The sequence below is a fragment of the Rhipicephalus microplus genome, chromosome 1 (assembly GCF_043290135.1).
Source record: "Rhipicephalus microplus isolate Deutch F79 chromosome 1, USDA_Rmic, whole genome shotgun sequence".
NCBI classification, from domain to species: domain Eukaryota; kingdom Metazoa; phylum Arthropoda; class Arachnida; order Ixodida; family Ixodidae; genus Rhipicephalus; species Rhipicephalus microplus.
Genome location: NC_134700.1, coordinates 294,314,620 through 294,335,817, shown reverse-complemented (window position 1 = coordinate 294,335,817; position 21,198 = coordinate 294,314,620). Strand labels below are relative to the sequence as shown.

Here is a 21,198-nt window from a genome sequence, read left to right as displayed (position 1 = left end):
CTCAAGCTTGTTCTTTTTGAACGGCTGCAGCAGCATTACCTGACTCCCTACTTCAAACCCACGCTTCTTCACCGATTCCTCGTAGTGCTCCTTCGACAGCACTTTTGCCGCGTTTTTGTGGCTTTCCACTAGCGCTTCAATTTGGCTTTCCACTAGCGCTTCAATTTGGCTTTCCACTAGCGCTTCAATTTGGCTTTCCACTAGCGCTTCAATCGAGAGATCCTCACGCTGCTCTCGAATGAGCGTCTCTCGATCAACTCTCGGCAGCTCGCTCCAACTTTCCGCTACAGGCGAGAGCGTTGCAACCCTCTCGCTCTGACTCAATGGCGCCATGTCGTCTCCCCTTTCTACGGAAACTGCGCTGGTCGGTTCGGCGACGGGCCGCTCGCGTGACTGCTCACGTGACTCATGCGGAAACTTTCCTTTCTGGGGTTCCGTCGACCCGCCGACAAGGTCACTTGAGAGTTCACCGCATGGAACCAGATCAAGCTGCCGTGATAGCTTCCGCGCTTGCGATCGCGTGAGAGCCATGCACGCTAAGTTGGGGAAGAACGATTTGCCCTGCTCTTTGAGAAGCTGCTCCGAGTTGTTGGAGAAAAGATAAGGAAAACGATCATTTAGCGCGGCAGACACAGCCGCTTCGGTGCGAAGCTCACCGAACGGGCCTTTAATGACAACCGTGGCGATTGGTAAGCGAACACTCTGCTCCTCGGCGACCTGCCTGATCCACGCGCATTCTCCCGTGAAGTCATCCGGAGACACCAATAAAGGATGGACAACGTCCATGGTTGCCGCTGAGTCTCTAAGTGCTCGGCACGTTTTCTCATTGACCCTAATTTCTTGGAGATACGGCTCCAACAACCGAATGTTTTTTTCTGATTCTCGGATCGTTGCGAAGGCAAACTTTTCCTGACAGTTTCTCGCGATGTGCCCTTCCTTTTTACAGTTGTAGCAGATTAGTGGCTTCCGTTTGTTTTCCGATTCAAATGCCTGTGTGGTAGAAACCTCACTCGATTTCTCCGCTTCTGTTTGCCCTTCCCCTACACTGTCCTTCGTAAGAGACGGGTCCTTCTTGAAATTACGGTGCGGATCGGGTCTCCGTTGATCAGGTTTCTTTGAAAAGCCCTCTTTCCTTTCATCCTTTTCCACGCGCACTGCCTTGCTATGCAACCTTCGGCGAGTATAATACTCCTCAGCTAACTCAGCTGCCTTGTGTAACCGTACTTCCCCAAGTCTGTCCTGCAGCCAAAGTTTGACATCCTCCTCGATGCAGTGGTAGAATTGCTCCAATGCAACGCATTCCACCACTTTATCGCGGTCGTCATACACACCTTCGCCCTTGAGCCATTCAATCAAATCGGCTTTAAGACGAAACGCGAAGTCAACGTGTAACTCATTCCCCTTTTTAGCATACCGGAACCTTTGCCTGAAAGCCTCGGGTGACAACTTATAACGTCTCAAGAGCACTTCTTTAACCTCGTCATAGCTCTCAAACGCTTCCCTCGACAAGCAAGTTATCGCGTCGGACACTTCGCCGGGAAGAAGAGCTAGCAGGTTCCGCGCCCAAAGAGGCCGCTCCAAAGCGTTTCGCTCACAGACGTGTTCAAACTTGACGAGATACTTCGCCATGTCCTCGCCTACTACGAACGGTGGCAGTTGGTCCCGAATTCTAAAACCGCTGACCTGAGCTGTTGGAGAAGCTACGCTAGGCGCCTGCGAACACTGTAGGATTGCCAATTCTAGTCGTTTCAACTCGAGACGCTCCTGTCTCTCGGCCTCCTCGCGACGTTCGCGCCTTTCAGCTTCTTCACGTTCGCGAGCTTCTCGCCTTTCAACTTCTTCGCGAGCTTCTCGCCTTTCAGCCTCCTCACGTTCGCGAGCTTCTCGCCTTTCAGCCTCCTCGCGGCGTGCTTTGATATCCGCCCAGGCCTCATCGACTTCCTCCGCCGACACTCCCTCTTCCTTCATGATCTCAAGGATCGCTTGCTTTCGTTTCGCACGGCCCAAAGTAATGCCGAGTTCCTCACAAATTTCGATGAGTTCCTTCACTTTAAGGTTCTCCATCGTTCACACTAGCCTCTTGCTGTTTGCCCCTGTTAACAATTTACTTGCCGTACCCACTATAAGTCAACTAGCAAGACGCGCAAGCAACTTTTCACTCTCCCGTGTTTACCCCCTCCGCATTAACTTTGGTTTCAAAGCACTTCGACTTTGCTTGAAACGATCAAAGCTCACTCTAATGCTTCACACAGCCCTTCTCTAAACTACTACAACCTGAGCTAGAGTAGTCTGGTGAACTGAGGGGAAAACATCAGGCACTTACCGCATCGATGTCGCTGACGCCGGCCGATCCCACCGCTGACCTCCACTGTTGTAAAGGACGGACCGATCCCACCGCTGCCACCACTGTTGAGAAGCCACCTCCGAAATCCCACCGCTGCAACCACTGTTGCGAAAGACGGCGACGCCAACACGGTCCCGTAGGCGCCACTGCTTCCAACTCCGCCGGGAAGGTCACCAGCCGTTTGGTAGCGTATGTTTATCAGCTCGCGACTGCTTCTGCGCAGAGCTGATAAGACGAGCGGACGAGACGACGGTGAGTTAAACAAGGTTTATGTACAGCATATATACAGAGGCGTTACAATTTCGGCACTGGGGCCGACAGAGACTCGAAGAGCCGAGCTCTCCTCTCTAACACATAGGTCAACTTTTCGCCTAAGACCGCTGACTCACACACATGTCGGCTCTCCGACATGGGGACTCCTCTCTCAGGACCGCCGATCGCGACGCGCCGCAGGGCTTCTTTTATTTACACCGGGTCCAACCAAAATGTCCAATCAGAAGCGCCGCTGGTCGTCAGGGCAGATTCCTACAATGGGGTTGCCGCGCCATGCGTCAGACCACCAGACACGAGGACGCCGGCTCGCTGTCACGTGCGCAGCTGACTCACTGCACGTGGGCCAGAGGGGCGCCGCGCGTGTTCACGCCGTCGAGTTGATCGCGCCAGGCGGACTGCGGGCTGGCCTTGACCCAGATTGCCTTTTTCAGAGGCACGGACGTTTGACGAGGACTCGCTGGCATAACAATATCGGGTTCGGCCTTAAGGCTTTTACTTAATGGGCGATCATAACAGATTCGTTATAGGTCTATACACAGCGCCGCAGCAGGGGAACGTCGGTAATGCGGTTTCACGTATATGTTTAACTTCTCCCTACGCGTTTGTGCAGCGCCTGTCGGGGCACATCCCGTGCGGTCCTCGCCGAGCAGTGCTGCGACGCACCAAGCTTCGCGCCCAGCGGTCGGCCATGTCCGAGCTGTGGAAGAAGCCCCGGCGGAGCCTCGCGACCGGAGTGGACGCCCACGCGCGCTCCGAGCCGCCGCCGCACTCGATGGCGCTGCCCGAAGGCGACAACGAGCTCGCGTCGTGCACCAACGACGCGGTGTTCGGGGCTCGCAGGAGTCGCTTCCTCCGCGAGGACATCCAGCCGTGCACCTCCTTCGTCGGCATATCTTCGTCTACTGCCGACCACTACTGTAGCAGGTATACACGTGAAAGCATGCCATCGCGCTAATATGACTGCGATTGGGGCTCTTAGGCATACGTCGATGCGCTGCCGTAACTCACGATGAGTTTTATAAATTCCGAGTTCCTCCTTTTGGCCTCTGTTCGGCTCCAGCAACATTCCAGTGAATGATGGGTACCGTTCTTGCTGGCTTGAAGTGGCAAAGTTACCTTGTATGTATTGACGATGTGGTCATCTTCGCTGAGAGTTTCCAAGAACATCTGGAGTGTTTAAGAATGGTTCTGGAAGCTATTCAAAGACACGGGAAGGGAAAGGTGGAAAAACAACAAAAACGAACGAATGAATTAGAAAAGGTCGCATGACTCTTCGTGCATTTGCCTAAGACGACTAGAACGGAAAGCCGTCGTCTTCGCAGTTGGTTACATTGACCCTCTGCTTGAGAGCGTTCTGCGTACAGTTAATTATGGTTTTCCAAAGCCTCCTTGATCGGCCCACCTTTTCCAAGCGACGATGTCGTGGGATGACGTCATGATAACGTCACGCGTTTTGGTCACTTGTGTCGTCACGATAACGTCATATGGTGACGTCATAACATAATTACTTTGCCTCGCTCGTGTTGACGCTGACGCGGCCGACGGTCACTTTTCACTTCTGATGAGGCTTCTGCAACTTCGGCAACAACACGAATTGAGTTACGATTTCTTCATAAGTGGTATAGCATTATCTTTTCCTCGCCTGACTTTCCCCTTCGCATTCACCGCAAGACCTTTACTTCGGCAAACCGGCCTTGTGATTTTAAGCATAAATTTCTGCGAAGTGTGCTAGTTTTACGCGAGTGTATAAGAACCTTTTAGAATCGTAAGCTCGTTTGATAAACACAGGAAAGCAGTCGTAACTGTCCAGTGAATTTCTCCTCTATACTATCGTAACGAGCAAAAATAAAAATTAAGGTTATTAAGTTACTAAGAAAATTTCGCGTGTCAATTGTTCGTTTCAATTTCTAGAATGAAATGTCCTTGTGTCTCCTGGCTCATCTGTAGCGTCGCACAACAGGTATATGCGCTAAAACTGTTGTGAATGCGATGGGGAACGAAGAAGGCAAACAGGAGCCGTCTCGAGCCACGCGAGCTCCAGACGCACCAGCCCGAGCATGTTTCGCAACGGCCATCCATTTACGTGAAGCTGCCATGAGCTGCACGCTGTTGAAGGATACGTGATCTGTCACTGCATCTTACGCGGTGACATGTCTCAGTTGCCGCAAGGATTGCGTCGGACCGAGTCCAATGGCAGGAAGTGTTTCAAGGTCGCGAACGGCCGCCACGTCTCTCGTATCTCTCTTATCGAAGTGTCGTTGACGACTATACGAACGAGATTATATATATATTTTAGTATGCATTGAAGAGACGCCGTGCGTCTGCATAGCCATGCCAGGCAAAGTAAACTACCCTGCCTCCCGCTCCCCACCTTCATTGAGTGGTGTCTGCGTCAACAAGCAAGACCTGTCTCTCAACGCCACGCAAGGCTGCCGGTCTGCATGCCGAATTTATATGCACGCCTACTTGCCTTTAGATCCTTAGTTTCTTACTTCCTTGTACGAAGTGCAAGCACAATCGACTCCTATGTAAACACTGCAGCCAGAGCATGTTGCGTAGCCGCCGAGATATGAGAAGCTGCATGTTGCACCATGTTTGGCACGACAGAAAGCTAAGGTATCAGCATTTGTTTTTAATTAGTTGTACTTAATACCTATTTTGTCCATTCAACTGACAATAAACTACGACGCTGGTAAATTCTCTCTACGTGAGTGCCAAAACCCCTTGTGGGTGCGGCCGCCTCCTTGTGCATTGTCTTTGTCTGTTTGCTCCTTGTTGAAGGGGATGTGGCGGCAGGCAAGCACTCTAGGATGGCGCTCCCCTCTCTCCGCCAACTTCGGTGGCGTCCCCGCTGACTCTTTGGTGCAGTGACTGCGGTGCCTGGCTGCTGGCCCGAAAGTCGCGGGTTCGATCCCTGCCGTTGTGGTCACGTGGTGGTCACAGGCGAAATGGCCTTTAAGAGTGCGCAGGATTTCCCTTCAGGGGAGAGTAAGGGTTCATCGAAGGCCCATCCCCCCACTTTAGTCGATAATAATAATAATAATAATAATAATAATAATAATAATAATAATAATAATAATAATAACGTCCCAAACCACGATATGATTATGAGAGACACCGTAGTAAAGGACTCCGGAAATCTCGAACGCCTGGGGATCTTCAACGTGCACCTAACTCTAAGTGCACGAGCCTCAAACGTTTTTGCATACATCGAAAATGTTTTCATCCCGCGATTTAGTCAAGGTTTGGGGGTGAACTTTGCAGCGGGGAAGCGGCCGCCCCTCCCCCTACTCACCTAAAAGCTACCCTCCTAGCCATCTCTAGGGGGGTGACTAGGAAGGTAGCTTTCCCACCCCCCACACCTTGCGTACGCCTATGGTAGAGGCTCTTGTATTCTGTGACGACAGTGCACGTTAAAGAACACCAGTTGGTCGAAATTTCCAGAGCCCAACACTATGGCGTCCCCTCTTTATCAATGGTGTATGGGCTCGTACAAGCCGCTGAGACTTAATAAAACTTCGAAAATTATGCTATCTCAGTATCATGATCATCATCATCGTTACCATAAGCCTGACTACGCCCACTGCAGGACAAAGGCCTCCGCCATATTTAGCCAGTCAACTCAGTCTTGTGCATGCTGCTGCCACTTTATGCCTGCAAACTTCCTAATCTCATCCGCCCGCTGAACTTTTTGTCTCCCTCTCGTGCGTTTGCCTTCTCTGGGCATCCAGTCAGTTACCATCAATGACCAGCGGCTATCATGCCTACGCGCTACATGCCCGGCCCATGTCCATTTCTTCTTGATTTCGACTATGATGTTCTTGACGGCCACTTGTTCCCTGATACACACTGCTCTCTTCTTGTCCTTTAGGGTTACACCTATCATTTTCCTTTCCATTGCTCGCTGCGTCGTTCTCTATGTAAGTTGAACCCTCTTTGCAACCGTCTAGGTTTCTACTCTGTAGGTAAGTAGCGGTATGATGCAGCTGTTACATAGCGGCTCGTAAATTTGAGATCTGAAGTAGGCATGGGATAGCGCGCGCCATCTCGCCATGCAAGTGTAAAACGAGACAACTCTCGGCGCGTCAATCGTCGCTAGGAGGAGCTAAACGCAGTGGCAGCTTGTATGATACTTCACTGCTCGGCGTGGAAACCATACGTTATGCTTGATCATTACCCAGGAGTATGCGTTTTTCCGTGGGTGACGTATCAAGACAGAAATAATCATCTTTCGCTGCGAAAGTGTGAACTTCTCGAACATGCGCATAAGTAAATCGCTGCGCTTTTATGTTTAAATCGACACTAATATGTTTAAATCGACACTAATTTAAAATATGTTTAAATCGACACTAATTTAAAATGACGCGTCAAAAGAACACTGGAATATATGCCCGAAATATTTTATTAATTCAACTCTGTCAGTTTTTTCTTCACATAATCACTTTGACGTGACATTATTGACATGGTCCAAAAGGAATATTTCTCAATATAAACCATTTTTTATGCAATGAGCCATAGAATTTTTTTTCTCTCTCTCTGTCCTTTTCGTCCGCCATGTAGCGATCGTATTGAAACCCCAGGAATTTCCATATGTGCCTGCGTGCTCAACAAATGATTATATAAAACCAACACTAGACATGATTACCTAAAAATTAATAATGCGTAATAACTCATAATGCTGATTAAGTCAATCAACGAGCTTACTAAGAACAGCAGATATTCTAGAACTTGTCCTCTCCGAAAATGAACTATTGTTGGCAGACGTCATATAATAGCAACGTAATATCATCATGGTCATCATCATCATCAACCTGACTACGCCTACTGCAGTGCAAAGGCCTCTTCCATGATCCGCCAATCAACCCGGTCTTGTGCTTTCTGCTGCCACATTATACTTGCGAGCTTTTTAATCTCATTGGCCCACCTAACGTTCTGTCTAGCCTTCGTACGCTTGCCTTCTCTGGGAATTCAGTTAGTTATCCTTAATGATTAGCGGTTATCCTGCCTTCGTGCTCCGTGTCCAGCCCATGTCCATTTGTCCTTCTTCATTTCATCTATGATATCCTTAACCGCGGTTTGTTCCCTGACCCACTATGCTCTCTTCTTGTCCCTTAACAGCTATCATTTCCCTTTCCATCGCTCGCTGCATCCACCTCAATTTAATAAGCCTCCAGCTTTCTGCTCCGTATATGTAAGTACCGGCAAGATGCAGCTGTTTTATACCTTCCTTTTGAGGGTTCGTGGCAGATTACCATTCATGATTTGGTTACACCTGTCATTTTCCTTTCCATCACTCGCTGCACCATCCTCAATTTAAGCTAAACCCTCTTTGTAAGCCTCCAGGAGTTTTTGCTCCGTATATGTAAGTACCGGCAAGATGTAGCTGTTATATACCTTCCTCTTGAGGGTTCGTGGCAGATTACCATTCATGATTTGAGAATGCTTGCCGAATGTAATCCACTCCATCCTTATTATTCTAGTTATTTCCCACTCATGGTTCGCCTCCACGATCACTACCTGTCCTAAGTAATACATATTCCTTTACAACTTCAAGAGTTTCTCCACCTATAGCAATGTGCTGTTTCCTGCCAAGACTGTTCACATTAGCTTTGTGCATATTAATTTTCAGACCTAGTCTTCTGCTTTCTGTGTTTAGTTCAGTAATCATGAGCTGTAATTTGTCTTCTGAGTTACTCATATAATAAAGTAAATAAGATCTCACGTGATCTCTTGTGTATTCGTCTAAGAGCCTGCAAGACACAAGTCATCTTCCTTCAAAATCGAGGTCTTGGTTCTCCTCCGAAAGCTTTCTGCCCGCCCCACCGCAGTGGTCTAGTGGCTAAGGTACTTGGCTCTGACCCGCATGTCACGGGATCGAATCCCGGCTGCGCCGGCTGCATTTCCGGTGGAGGCGGAAATGTTGTAAGCCCGTGTGCTCAGATTTGGGTGCACGTCAAAGAACTCCAGGTGGTGACAATTTCCGGAGCCCTCCACTACGGCGTCTCTCGTAATCATATGGTAATTTTGGGACGTTAAACGCCACATATCAATCAATCAAAGCTTTCTGCACTCGCCTGGTCTTGCGCTGCCTCCGCGACTGGTCCACTTCTGACCAAGTGAGGATTTCATGTGATGACACCCTTTACGTATATTATGAGCATCGGTGGCGCAGTGGTGAAAGTGCCGGAGTCTGATCGTCGCGGATCGAGAGTTCCAATCTAACAAAATTTTGTCCGCCATTCTGAATCGGTGTTTACTGTGCTAGGCTGATGAAGAATCGGGTTCGATTCCGGCAGCGATGGTCGCATTTTGGTGGACGCCAAATGCCAGAAACTCATCTAGTGAGCAATTTCAGTGCACGTTAAAAAAACTCTAAAGCCCGAACCACACGTGTGCTGCCCGAGCGCGAGCAGGAGCGCGTCAGCGTGCGTACCCCGTGTGCGACTTGCGAAGAATGGCGATGTCCTTCCACACACTATACGCGCGCAGGCCCAAAGCAGGCGGCAATAGGCGGGTGGCTCCACGTACTCAGCTGTTTGCGAGCTCCGTAGTGATTTATATGAACTTGACCACTCTCCGTAAGTCCAGGAGGTGCCGGACAGAGTCATATCGCACCACTTGGCACGGCCAGGCAAACATGAGTGCGTACACGAGTGCACTGCACGACGCGTAAAGATTCGCCGGCAGGTACGCCTAATCCGTCGCTACGTGATCGAGCCCAACGAGTGCTGCTGGCTAAAACTATTCAGCACTACAAAGCATGGCCACACGATCACGAGAAGACACTGGAGTGGATGGTGCGCATCGCTACGAAGGGCGTGACGCGTCGTGCGAAATAGATAGAGCTAAGCGGTATGATGCAGTCATGTATTGTGGTGAAATACGTATGAATAGATCTCGTAAATGAATACATACGGCTGTGAGCGTGCTTGTCCGGTATGTAGGGATGTGAAATATACACGAAAAAGAAAGAAAAGGTAATCTTAATTCGTTCCTAAACTCCGGGTAGGTCGATGTCTGAGTACAGCCACGGCGTCGTTTCGTATCTGCAGGGCTCCCAAGCGCGCCCAACGTGGCTAACGCTCGCCGTCTCAAGGCAACGTCTGCTCTGGAAAGATGCTTGCATTTCGCGCCGACTGGTTGTGCCCCCGCGATCTCCGACGACACCGGAGCTCTGGCCGACCGGCTCGCCCTCCGCCATCTCGCGACGCCGACAAGAGCTCTCGCTGAGTGGTTCCCCGTCCTCGGACTCCTTCCGGACCGTGTCCATCTTTCCTAACTTCTCCTTACTTCTGTATGTGGGTGTCTCTGTTCCTAGCCCTTCCTCTATCCCTATACCTTTTAATTCTTCCCTATCCCTTTTAATCACTCCTTACCCCCATTCCTTGTGAGCCACTGTTGAGGTGTCACGCTGTGATGTGGACGGTTACGGGCTCACCTTTATCTTTTTTTCTCTCTTCTAAGAATCACTTACATTTGAACCGAAAAGCTGGTTCCTGGCCCTCTCCTGTTATCTCCTCCTCTGCTGCTCAGTGTCAGCGTTACAGTGGCTAGAATGCGAAGAAAGCACTGAACTACGAGGGACGTCCCGTCCCCATAGGAAAGCGTGCGATGTCGCAGGCATCTTTCTAGAAGAGGTGTTGCTCAAGGCCGAAATCAGATCGCCGCAGAAGCCGCGCGCTTACATCTGCGCATGCGCGTACCGCGTGCGCTCGGGCAGCGTACGCAGAGCGGACGTGTGGCTTAAATGGCCAAAACTTCTGGGGCCCTCCACTAGGGCGTCTTTCATAATCACATCGTGGTTTTGGGACATAAACCCTACATAATAATATGTATGTTAAACCGACATACCTGCATGCGTGTGCTTGTATGTGCTTGTATGTGCATGCAAAACTGAAATTGGAGAGGGCGGTGGGTTAGAAGCGTAGCCAGAAATTTTTTCGGGGGCCACCTCCTTGATTTCTGAGCGGCACCCCCCCGATATGATCGTCTTTCATTTTTGTGCCATGGCGAAATAAACCTTGGGGCGAGGGGGCCACCGACTCCATGTTCTAGCCCTGGCTAGACTTCTGGAGAGGAGGGACAGCTGTAGTGTGTAGCCCCCTAATTTCGCCCTAGCTACGCCTGATACCGACTCATAAACGTGGTGATGTACGAACAACCGAATCCTCCGTAGGGACCCTGCGTCGAGCAGCTGCCTGCCCAGAGCCTCGTCGCTTCGTCGCCTGGAGCGGCCTCCCGCGTCCTCCGAGAGCCGCGTCCGGTGTCAGCTGGACCGGCCCAGCGCGCGTCGCCAGCAGAAGCGCCGCCGCGTTCGGGTCAGCTCGTCGTCGCCCACCGACGAGGACGACCTCGCCAGGCTCGAGGACCACGCCGCCTGCGCCAAGCTCTCCCTCTCCGAGCTCCGGTGCCCTGCGGGAAAGCTGCGCACCAGCGACATGTTTGTCGGCGGTGCGTCTCTGTTCGGGCGCCGGCCCCACTCGCGCATTTCGCTGGTGGTTCGTTTACGAGGAGCATCAAGCGCTTTCCGGCTTGGGAGCTCTGCAAAGTGCAGATTCACGAAAACTTTTTTTCCACTCGCGGACAACGTTTCTTGGCAATGAAAGAGAAAGCTACGGAGTACAGCTTCTGCACGTGTTTTACAACGTGAAGTTTTCCACTTGGACGCGTCTTTTCGTACCACAGTTGAAAGCGATGGCGTCGTGAAATCAGCGCTGCATGGCATTTAAGTAGTCTGCTTACACTGCAACACGTAAAAAAGACGCGGCTTCATTACGTGTCTAAAAACGCGAAAGCAGAGCATATTGACTAAAACGAATAGAACTATTTCACTGCTTTGATATGTGGGGTTTAACGTCCCAAAACCACCATATGATTATGAGAGACGCCGCATTGTGAGATGCGTCCTGCCAGAACTTCCTGCAGAGATTGGATTTTTTTATTGTTACGCAGAAAACACAAAGGCAATAGTGAGGCTACATACAATAGTGCAAATTGACCCCGTGTACTTCCTGACATTGCCAAGAAATATTATCTGCGAGTGTAGAAAGGAACAATCCGGGATCTGCTGGTGCCTTAGGTACAGCTTCATATCACATTTAAATCGCAAGGAACCGGTGCTCACATGATATTGCTTGACACGCACACTGTGTCTTTAACATAGAATATTTTTTTCTTTATATCTTAGTGGCAGCAAAATTGACCGTAGAACCACAGTTCCTTATTTTCACACACTCGCGTAGCACTGCTTTGAGCGTCTTGCCGAAACAGAAGTTTATGAGGAGATCAATGTTTGAATTCATGAGATGGATTACATTTGAACCGAAAGTGTCGCTAGCGCCAATGTTTCTACAAGCTCTATTGTCTTCTTTAGGCTGTCTTGAAGCTAAAAGAAGAAAATTTCGCATGTATGAAATTATCTTACACCAGTTGAAATAAACTGAATGTCTGCTGTGAGAATTTCAGCATACACGGATTACTATAGGGGTTTCTAAAACACTAGTAGTTAATACCGACATGCGTAAGCCCCACGTGATCCTATACCTATATACACGCGCTAACACAACGAGAGAAAACAGCTATATAAAGAGTGTAAGCGAAGAATACAACAACCGACTTTATTGAAGGGTGCTCTTAGTTTCCGTGTGTCCTCTCGCAGTGTTTCCTCTTCCTTTCTTCTTCGCGTTCTCTTATTACGAAGCAGTACACGCCCATGTATAACCCCTCAGATATCGTTCTAACTAATATACTTAATCGGAAGCTTAATTCTTCTCTATTACACTCCTTGAGCAAGAGCGTGGAAAGCAGAGTCAAAAGGAATTAAGGCAGGGCTATTCTGTGGCGACAGCCACTATGCAGCGGCCGTGCAACAGCTATTCTGTGACACACCATTTCAATGCGATGACGTGCGTTCGTCTCTCACCTGTGGCCACATAGTTTTCGTTGACTTTCACTTTCTTTTGCCATTTCTTTATTCATTCCGAATCCAGTAAAAGATTTAGCTAATTTATCCTCTGTGCATGCTGTCCCTAGTTGTCACTGTCTGTTGGCTCAAATACGATTGTCAAAACACAAGTGGAGCACCCCTCTGTTTCAATAAGTAATAAATAAATAGAATTTTTGTTCCTGTTTCATGATCATAATCGTAAGCGTACCTTATCTCCATACGGGCCCTAGCCAGCGATCTCTAACCGACCGTGTACCACGCGAGCTTACGCCGCTTTTGCCTGCAGACTCTCATTCACCGCTCCACGTTTGTTGTTCACGGCCACTCTTCCCGTCTTTATTCATTCCTATGTTCTAAAGAACCAATGGTTATCGCTCCCATTTACGACGTCACCTGCCAAGGTTCATTTTTTTTTTATGCTAACGGCAGTCGGTTGCATCCTAAGCATGAATACAAGCTAGACTACGACCTTGTGGCGCACCTGTCACTAATCTGTGTGAAATTATCGTGGTAAGTGGTACCCGTTCAGAGGATATAAGTGTGCCTTCCCTACTTAAAACAAGATTCTTGTCTGCAAGCAGTGATACCGTCCAATAGAACCATTTGATACTGAAACGCATGAAATATGCATTATATCACGCAAATTACGTCACAGAAATGGGGGAAAGCAGTTGGATAGGTCATCCATGTAAATTTTTTTAGGTGGGACGGCGATGTTGGTAAGCGGGGCTGATATTTATTCTGAGGGTTAAATAAGCCCTGTGGTATCCCGCGAGGTGGTGGAAGGGTTAGAAATTTGAAATTCAAGTTGTCCATTGATTTGACCCCACGCTGCCAATGGCAATAGCTTTCTTGTTAACTCAAATGGCATAGCGACCGCCCCCGCTAAGGCTAGACCCGGGCTCGATCCCAGGAACAGGACGAATTCTACGGCAAGCGAAGGTGCCTTACTTTTGAGAAATGCGTACGAATTTTTTGTTACTTCGTGCTACAAACAATGCGTTGTTAATATTTCTTTCCTTAGTCTTAGATTGTAAGAGACTAAATAGCATATCAACTACCTATGTTTGTTTTCTTATTGTATGTCCGTGTGGTTCTGCCAGCTTTGTATCTTTGCATTTCCTCCAAGGCTTTCCTGAATTCTTCTGTTATTACTGGTGCGATGTCATCTGGGGTACTGCTAGTTCATATATCAAGATTGTTGTTGTCCCGGCTACTGCATAGATCTCTGTAAAACTCCTCCTCTATTTCAACTAGTCTATTTATATTGGTAGTTACTTTGCCTTCCTTGTCCCTTAGTGCATACATCTGGTTTTTGCATGTCCCAAGTTTTCTTTTCACTGCTTTGATGGTTTATCCATTCTTTAGAGCGTGTTTGATTCTCTCCTTATTATACCTTCTTACATCGGATATCTTACGCGTGTTAATCAACTTCGAAAGCTCTGCCAGTTTTATTTTGTCTGTTGTGTCTGAGGCTTTCATGCTTTGACGTTTCTTAATAAGGTTATTCGTCTCCTGAAACAGCTTGCTGGTGTACTGTCTAACTAACGTACCTCCAACTTCCACTGGACACTCTGTAATCATAATCGTCTGATTATCATTCATTGAGTCAACGATAAGGCCAGTTTTTTCTATAGGAGCCGAGTATCTCTTCTGAAGCGAGACTCCAAATAACTCACCTCTGTGCCTATGCCAGTGCCTGGTCTCCAGCCTGCTTCTTCCCTACCTTGGCATTGAAGTTGCCCATCAAAATAGTATATTGTGTTTTTATTTACCCTAATCATTGCCGATACCACGTGTTCATATAAACTTTCAACTATACGCCAACAAGGCTGGCTGTAGGCACGTAGGCCAGTACTCCTCTCATCTTGAATCTCTCATTAAGTTTAATTACAATACCTACAACCATTTCATTATAGCTATAGTATTTTTCTATGTTGCCAGCTATATTTCTGTGGATAAGGAACCCCACCCTAAGTTCTCTTCTGTCAGGCAAGTCGCGATAGCAAAGGACGTGCCCATTCTGTAGCACTGTATGGGCTTCATCTGTCCCCCTAACCTCACTGAGCCCCATTACATCCCATTTAATACCTTCTAGCTCCTCGAATAGTACAGCTATACTTGCCTCTATGGAATAGAAACTAGCGTTAGACGTTGCCAACTTCAGGTTCCAATGGCGGCCTGTCCTGATCCAGGGATTCTTAGCACCCTCTGCTGCGTTGCAGATATGACTACCACCGTGGTCAGTTACTTCAAAGCAGCTGGGGACTGAGGGTCGTGAGTTAATTGACGTATCCATGTGGGAGATATGGCGGAGGTAATATCCCCCATTTGGATGACGCAGGTGAGATCATGTTAGACGAACTAGCCAACCTGTTTACGAAGTGTCTCCTGACGGTAAGAGTACCAGAATATTTGAAGAATGCTAACATCATCTTAATACATAGGAGAGGAAATTACAAGGACTTGAATAATTCCGGGCCGATCAGCTTGTTCTCCATCGTACACAAGCTATTTACAAAGTTATTTTCTAACAGAATTAGGGTAACATTAGAATTCAATCAACCAAAGGAACCGGCAAAATTTCGAACAGGCCACTCAACAATCGACCTCATTCATACTATCAATCAGGTAATAAAAAATACAGCCAACCACTATATAGCCTTCCTAGATTACGGGAAGGTGTTCCATTCAGTAGAAATATCAGCAGTCATACAGACTCTGCAGAATCAAGGCGTCGACCAAGCATATATAAACATCCTGGAAGAAATCTATAAACAGGGGATCAACTGCCACCATAGTGCTCCATAAAGAAAACGACAAAATATCAATCAAGAAATGTATAAGGCAGGGAGATTCAATCTCTCCAATACTGTCTACCACGGGCTTACAGGAGCTTTTAAGATGCCTAGAATGGGAAGAGTAAGGCATAAAAGTAAAAGTAACCTGCGCTTCGCCGATAACATTGCATTGCTGAGTAACTCAGGGGACAAATTGCCACTCATTATTACGGAGTTGGACAAGGAGAGCAAAAAGGTAGATCTTAAAATTAATCTGCAGAAAACGAAGGCAATGTACAACAGCTTCGGAAGAGAACAGTGCTTCGAGATAGGTAATAGTGCACTTGAAGTTGTAAAGGACTGCGTCTACTTAGGACAGGTATAATAACCGAGGAGTCGAACCACGAGGTTGAAGTAACTAAAAGAACAAGAATGGGGCGGAACACATTTGGCAAGCACTTTCAAACCATTACTGGTAGATTGCCACTACCCCTCCAGAGGAAGGTATATAACAGCTGCATCTTGCCGGTACTTAGCTATGGAGCAGAAACCTGAGAGTTCAGCTTAAATTGAGGACGAGGCAGCGAGTGATGGAAAGGAAAATTATAGGTGTAACTTTAAGAGACAAGAAGAGAACTTAGTAGGTCAGGGAACAAACTGGGGTTAAGGACATCATAGTTGAAATCAAGAAGAGGAAATGGACATTGGCCGGGCATTTAGCGCATTGGCAGGATAACCGCTGGTCATTAAAAGTAACTGACTGGATTCCCAGAGAAGGCAGGAGGTAAGGGGGAGACAAAGTTGGGTGGGTAGATGAGATTAAGAAGTTTTCGGGTATAAAGTGGCAGCAGCAAGCAGAGAACCGAGTTGACTGGCGGAACATGGGAGAGTAGTGGACCTAGTCAGGCTGACGATGACGATGGCGATGTGTGTGGTTACGGCGTGCCCGTTTATGTGCGTAGTCGATTATCTGGCAGGGGGCCGGCGCTGTCGTTCGGCGGACCTGGTCGAGGTGGCCCGCAACGTGGTGATCTGGGTGCTGGTGCTGAGCGGCACGGCGACCATCATGTTCGGCGCGGTGGGCGTCATCGTGCTGCGCACCGGCTCCGTCATGTTCCTCAGCTCGGCCGTCGGCTGCGGGCTCACCACCGCGGGCGTGCTGATGGCCATCTACTGCACCGACGCCTCCACGGACCGGGGCCTGCAGCGAATGATGAACCACAAGTACAACTACACGTGACTCGCAGAACATTGCGCAGCCTCGTTTCTCAAGCAAGGACAGGATGTTTACGCCGACGTTACTAGATTGTTTACATAAAAAACAGCGCCAAAAACGAGAGACAAGAAAAAGAAGGAGACAGACAGCGGCACTGAACTTACAACAAGATTTATTTGCCAGAACCGCACAATATATACTTGGGCAGCTTCTAACAAAAAAAGAAAATACAAAACAAACAATACAGAATCCACCTAACAACCACATAGTCATCTTCACAACGCACCATGAGCAGCACGTGTGCTAACGTGCCGAAGGAAATCTATTTCTTTTAATGATAGCGCAATCGAAGGCCTGCTGACACATGCACTGCCCAGCCTTTCTATTTCTGAAGCCTCATAAATTTCACGTATCAACTTAGCTAGATTGTTTACGCGGCATCGTTCGAATTCCTCGCGAACGAAACGGAAATCATACGTCGAACTCAGGAAATAGCGTCGGAGTGTGTATGTATACGATACTTACGATAGAAAATTGTATAGGGACGCGATTATTTTGAAATATTCCAATCAATGCGAACAGGAAAGTGGTGATGACAGGAACATTTGCGCGAAAGCTATAGACTGCGAAGTTACGCATGCGGGCGACACAAATTTATTTAATTTCCCGTAATAGCCGTTATTTGATTGCTACATATAAAGGGGGGGGGAGAGATGGGGGACTGAGAACATATGTGGATGCTGAACATAAAGAAAAGGTTCCTATACACAGTCCGTGTTAGCGAAATAAACAGTAGAAAACTCAAAAGTAAATTCTTTGAAGCCAGACCACATATACAATGTTACAACTACCCTCGGACGTTCTTTTTTATTTCTTTTATAAGTGAAATACAAGGCCACAAATATCAATGATAAGAAATTATCGAGTTGAAGCACAACGAAATAATACCAGAAAACAATAGCGGACATTTCAGTAAGTGATTTAAGAATAAAACGCAATGTGGCATTTCTAAGATCTTGAGGTTATATGGCCACCGTAATACATTTTCTCTGTTTTATTACTTCTGTTACTTTTTATTCTTAGTTTTTATAACGCTTTGTTCTATTTCGTTTATTTACGCTTCATTTCTTTTTTTGTTTCGAGTTTTTTGGTATTTTGTTTTGCTTTGCTTATTTCAGTAAAAGATCAGACATCACGACCTGTCATACCCCGTTAAATAAATTTGGGTGGAACATGCCAGCAAGTCATCATAATAATTTAAAAGCATACATGGTCCCTTTATTGGACGGTATACTTCTATAGCTAACATAAAACTAAATATAAAAAAGTTCGAACGGGGAGATTTCACGATGACCTGTACATATGGCCTTTAGTTCAAACCTTTCAAGTTTTGTTCCTTTGGAGACCTATGCGGTGACTTAATCTGCGGCAACCACCTAAACTTGATAGAATAGTAATTCAAATTTGCCTTCGAGCCTTTGCGTGCTTTGGCAAAATATACTAAACCCATTCAAACGTTTTCATTATGCCAAATTATTTCGAAGTGTACATGACGCCTCCAATGTTGAAAGCAAAATTACATTTTACGAATGGGTTGAGTTTCATGTTATATTGGGCTGTAAACCTTTGTGTTTTCCATCTTTGACATCTAAACGAACAGTTTTACTGTATAGACGCAAGAAAGCGGTCGGGTTGGCACATGTGACGTTTCATGGCCTTAATAATTCCCCTCACACAATATACAAAAACAAGGAAACAGCCCGACATGGCGGCGTCCACGTGTCCTAAGTGAAACGTTCTATATGCTAAAACGTGAATAGTGGACTGTGTTGGGTATATAGGGCAAGCGTCACCCGATGCGGTGACATAAGTGCGGGACGGGCATAACCCTTTAAGGTTCATGTCTGCTCGTTCCACTTTATCGTTTCATATGTTTCACACGCACTGCGCATTCTCGTTCACTTCGTTTTGAGGACAGCGGTTTTCTGCGCTTCACGTTTGCTGTGACCCAGAACGCCAGGTGCGCCGCTCGATGGCGAGGATCTTGCTTTTGCCCGCATGAACTCCTAAAGCGGCTTCTGCGTTGAAACATGTCTTCAGGAAACTACTCGTCAAGGTCACTGCATGTACCGCACACGAAGGTCAACCACGAACTTAGGGCTCTTTCGCAGACGTTTTAAGCGTTATGTGACAAACTCAAAGCAAGGGCAGTTGCCGTTTCGCCTGACATAGCTGGTTAGCAACGCGACGCGTCGTCTGCTATACGGTACTTCTGGTTCGAGGCCTATCGCTTCGCTGCTTCGAGGTGATTGCCGTTCAGTATAATCGGGGCAGGAAACACGCGCTCTGCTAGGACGCGTTTAATATACGTGGTTATTAATATATTATGCTAGTACATTTTATCCCACGCTTGTGTTCTTGAATTCTTTTACGCATGTCTAAGATATTTCACATCTTGCGGAATGAAGCGAGAAGTGGAAATGGGTGTTAACCTGGGGAACAGTGAGATGGGTCTAGTGTGCAGCATGTAAGTGTATACATGGATGTTTAGACCTTAAAATAAGTAATTGTCGTATCAGCTTGATTCACTATTTTCGAGCTCACACGGTGGCTACCACTGAACAATATATCACCATATACGGTGCCAGATGTTGCTTTCATAAGTTCCAAAATGGTTTAAGGAATTCCGACAAAAGTACACTCTTAGAAAAATGTAGTAGTACTTGCTATCTTTGGGGTAGTAACGGTTGGGCACATATTTTACAACCCTGGCAGTAAGCGCAGTTAGTAATGGCGAGGGTGGTAACAGTTACCACCTTTGCTGTTACTAACAGCATTTAGTAACTCTGGCCTAGCATGGGTGGTAACCTAGCCGTTACCACCCATGGGTAGTAACTTTTAAAGGTTTCAAGAAAAAATGTAGCAACCGATACTACCCTGTTCATTTATCTTGGCATAGTTTTTCTTCATTGCTAATGTTGGTCAATCAATGTCTCATTACTACGCAGCTTCGGGTAATCTTGCGTGGTGTGCAATGAACGCGAAGAATACATGATTTAAAGAAGTTCACTATCTTTTTTTCCCTTTATTTCCGGTTAAACTTCGCAAACGGGTTGCTAAGATAATTATATTACAATTCACAATGAACAATACAAAAACTTAAAAATAACTAAGGCCGTCAAGCATTACTATAACACATCACGTCCTGGAATTCCTTCACGGTCAGTATAGTGCTTCTACCCTTTCTACCCATAAAGGTACACATTCGTCTGTTCTTACTACCTCGAGTAATCTTGAAATGCTTTCTTTAAAATACTCTTTTGCTGGTCTCCTGTCGGGGTCACAATGAAATTCAGCCACTCTAGAGCGCCATATGCTGTGCAAGGCAGTCATCATGATAAAATCGAAAGGTAATCCATCCTAATTCTCTATTGCCAAATACCTGATTCCATGAGGGTCTAACGGGAACTCTTTTTTGATTGTCCTTTGTAATACGTCCCAAAAATAAACTCCTTCCCAACAGGGCAGGAAAACATGGTCAATAGTTTCCGGTTTCTTACAGATTACACAGTGAGATCCCCAAGGCATATAAAACCCACGCTCCTCTAGGAAGGTTCTTACAGGAAGTGTTCCGGTGTGTAATTTGAAAAAGAACGCTTTTGCACTTGGAGCTGCTGGCATTTTTTTAAGCACGTTTAAGTACATTCTGACCATAGTGTGCTGTATATAGCGCTCTGTATATACAGTGGGATGGGGCGCATCGTGTCACATAAATCTTTGTACAGTTTTTTTTTCTTTCCAACAGACCACAGGTAGTCAGTTAAAAAACGAATAACACACAAAAACCACACGCTGACCACAACTTCCTTCATGTATCCTTGCACAGCCCTTGTGATAACATGAGTGCTCACAACAAACTCGGGCAACAGTCTACTTAGTCTTGTTTGGTACACTGTTTGTAGGAAAGGATCTCTTGTCTCGCGAAAAAAGAAAAACCTATTTACTAACTCGGATAAACAGGTGTCCTAGCCCAAGGACACACTTCCCCGTCTCCACACTTCACCCATCTAAACAAATTCGTGCGACTGCACCTTTCCCAGTTAGACCCCCACACAAATATTGCAAACACCCGATGTAATTTTTGCACATTGACTCGGGAACAGTACAGCGCTTGCATCACATACCACTGCTTAGACACAAAAAAACCAGTTGCATGCAGTAGCCCTAGCAAACATGGACAGATAAGTTGCGTTCCACCTATTCGCTTTCTCTTTAATTTCTTTCGTTTGCTGTGTCCAATATTCATCAGTACTTTTGTATGACTCAAGCGGTACTCCGAGATATTTAACTGGTGTTCTTGTCCATTTAATGGCTGCGAAAAATTCTGGTGTTGAAGGCCAATATCCATGCCAGAAGCCAAGGCATTTACCCCAGTTTATGTGGCTTCCTGTAACTTCGGCGAAAGATTTAGAAACTTTGATTGATTCTTCAATACCTTCATAGTAAGTGCTACAAATCGCAACATCATCAGCGTATGCGAGTACTATTTCACCTCTGAAGATTGTACTCTAAACCCGTTAATGATGTCATTCTGCAATATCGACCGACATAAAGTTTCAATATAGATGCAAAACAACAG

At 46.9% G+C, this 21,198-nt stretch overlaps 1 protein-coding gene across 6 annotated transcripts in view; it reads left to right on the top strand.

Moving 5' to 3' along the window:
- Positions 1–21,198, top strand: part of LOC119159430 (chitotriosidase-1) — a 201,949-nt gene that overhangs the window by 121,300 nt on the left and 59,451 nt on the right. The window contains exon 2 of one of the 6 annotated variants that reach the window (XM_075865211.1): positions 16,306–16,567. The exons of 4 other annotated variants lie outside the window; for them this stretch is intronic. The gene's annotated coding sequence lies outside the window, so the exon portion shown is untranslated. Of the gene's footprint in view, positions 1–16,305; positions 16,568–16,986; positions 17,066–21,198 lie in introns of those variants that run through there. One more of the 6 variants, XM_075865213.1, reaches the window with a different exon arrangement.